Source organism: Triticum urartu, chromosome 7A, assembly GCF_056163025.1.
Source record: "Triticum urartu cultivar PI428250 chromosome 7A, HENAU_Tu73, whole genome shotgun sequence".
NCBI lineage: Eukaryota > Viridiplantae > Streptophyta > Magnoliopsida > Poales > Poaceae > Triticum > Triticum urartu.
In genome coordinates this window covers 540,083,569-540,086,550 of record NC_141879.1, presented here as the reverse complement: position 1 = coordinate 540,086,550, position 2,982 = coordinate 540,083,569, and positions in this window count along the sequence as shown.

Here is a 2,982-nt window from a genome sequence, read left to right as displayed (position 1 = left end):
TCTCCACGGCGGCCGCACCATCTCCGTCAAGCACACACATCGTAAGACACAGGCATAAAACTGTTCTTACCTGATGCCTCCCGAGGAATTACATACCTTGAGCCTCATCAAGCCGCTTATCGACAAGCGTGATGTCAGCATCTGCCACTTCCGGTTGCCGCTTTAGTTCAGCAAAATCGTTAGTTCAGCTCAATTCAGGACACCCTGCCGCCTACATTCAAAGGTGACATCTTAGACCTGGGATTATGATCCTCCGCGTGCCGTCATTTCTTGATGACGCGCAGAGTCTCAGGGGCTACTATCTACACGGGGCGCATCTTATTCATGCGCAACTGACAAAAGTATACATTATCTAATGTACCTCGAAACCCGCCAGTAAGCTTTTGACGGCCTCATACAATCCGCTCTTTACGGATGAAATCCTTTCAATCACCGTGCCCATCAATGCGCGGTGATCCTCTGAGATAGAATCTCGCCCCAGCAGAATCTTTAGCTCCTCTGGCCGAGCACCAGACGGTGTCGGGCTCGTCCCATGACCTCTTTCGATAGCCGGACGCGGAGAACCTCGGGGGGCCGCATAGCCACCTTTCGCCCCTCCCGGATTTGGAGAAACCCTCTGCGACGACACCTCAGGGTCGCCCGCCTCGCTAGGCGGCACGGCAGGGGGAGGCGTCCCGCTCTCCATCATCTCCGAAAGGAGATCCCCTGAAGACGAGCTCTGCTGAGAAGGGCTGAGGTCCGAGCCACAAGATAAAGGTTTGGTTAATCTTCTCAGATATAAATCAAGGACTTCCCTCATCCCTCAAAAGGAAAATCTTTTCTCCACTTACGGCTCGCTGGAGGGTTGATCCCCTTGAGGGCGTAGTCCGGCCAAGGAACTCCCCGGCGTCGGATCCTCTGATGAGGATTTTCTCCCCCGTTTCAAGGCCATGGTTTCCGGGTCGTCAGAGGCGGCTCTCTTCTTCCCCTTAGGAGAGGAATTGTCGGTTCCTCCCTTCGGAGAAGCCTCCTTCGAGGAGGCCATAGCTTCCTTGTCCTCTCCCTCCAAAGGCATTATCTCCAGCATCCTGGCCAGCACGGGATCCGGCCTGGTTTCAGGAAGGGGAGCCGAACACCTGATCAGCTTCGCCTTCGCTATCCACTCCTGTTTAAAAGGATGGCTCTTTTAGGGGCAAGTTTATGACAATTATATGGATAGAAGGTCCGGGCACAAGGTTGCTTACTTGAGTATCCGGGCGATTGCAGCTTAGGCCTGCGTCCTCGGTTATATCCGGACACATCTCTTGTGATCCGAAGAACAGTCTATACATCTCCGCGGGCGTTGCGCCCATAAATTTCTGGAGAGATCGCGGTCCCTCTGGATTAAACTCCCACAGGCGAAGGGGGCGACGTTTGCCGGGCAATATTCGGCGAATCAGCATGACCTGCGTCACCTTGACCAAGCTGAGGCCTCCTTCCAAGAGATCCTTAATTCGGCCCTGTAACAGGGGCACATCTTTGGGCAAACCCCAATCTAACCCTCTGTTAACCCATGACGCTAGCCGTGGTGAGGGACCCGAGCGAAAGGCAGGAAGCGCCACCCACTTGGTGCTCTGGGAAGCGGTGATATAAAACCACTCTCATTGCCACAAGCCTAGCTGCTCTTGAAAAGAGCCCTCGGGCCATGGAGCATCAGCATTTTTGCTTATAACAGCGCCTCCGCACTCTGCGTGCCGTCCCTTGATCATCTTCGGCTCAACTTTGAAAGTCTTGAGCCACATTCCAAAGTGAGGTGTAACACAGAGGAACGCTTCGCATACAACGATAAACGAGGAGATATGGAGGATGGACTCCGGAGCTAAGTCGTGGAATTCCAGCCCGTAATAAAACAACAGTCCCCTCACAAAGGGGTCCATCGGGAAGCCTAACCCCCGAAGGAAGTGAGACACGAAAACTACGCTCTCACCAGGCTGGGGACTGGGGATAGCCTGCCTTTGAGCAGGCAACCTGTGCGAAATTTCGGTGGACAAGAACTTAGCCTCTCTCAACTTTAGCACGTCCTCCTCCGTGACGGAGGAGGGCATCCATCGGCCTTGAAGGTCGGAACCGGACATTGTCGAAGGTCTGAGGCTCCCGGAATCTAGAGCCTAGGGTGTTGGAACTCGAGGCGACGGGCGAACTTGTTTTGGGATTGGAGAAAAGGAGTAAGGCCTTGGTCTCTTTATAAGAGGTTGAATACCAGGAGCCCTCCCCGTAACCGTTTGGGACTCGCCTTTAATCGAGAAAACATGCTAACGGGCACGATTGGGTTACCCACGTCCGTATTGATGAGAATCCCGTAAAAGGGGGCACACGATCTCCGCTTTGACAAGACGTGCCAAGGAAATCGCCTCGCAAAACACGCTGAGGTGGAAAAGTGAAAACGATTTGAGTGAAGGACTTGGCTGTAGTGTGATGATGCACTGCGGAATAGGTCAGCAGATTTGATTTGTGTTAATATTATTCTCTCTATGGCAATATGTGGAAGCTTATTTTGCAGAGCCGGACACTACTCTTGGTGTTTACAATCTTCTATGAAGGACTTGGAGGAGGAACCCGCCTTGCAATGCCGAAGACAATTTGCGCACCGGACTCGTCGTGATTGAAGCCGGGTTCAGGGGCTACTGAGGGAGTCCTGGATTAGGGGGTGTTCGGGTAGCCGGACTATACCTTCAGCCGGACTCCTGGACTATGAAGATACAAGATTGAAGACTTCGTCCCGTGTCCGGATGAGACTTTCCTTGGCATGGAAGGCAAGCTTGGCGATGCGGATATTCAAGATCTCCTACCATTGTAACCGACTCTGTGTAACCCTAACCCTATCCGGTGTCTATATAAACCGGAGGGTTGTAGTCCGTAGGCAATCAACTCCATATACAACAATCATACCATAGGCTAGCTTCTAGGGTTTAGCCTCCTTGATCTCGTGATAGATCTACTCTTGTACTACCCATATCATCAATA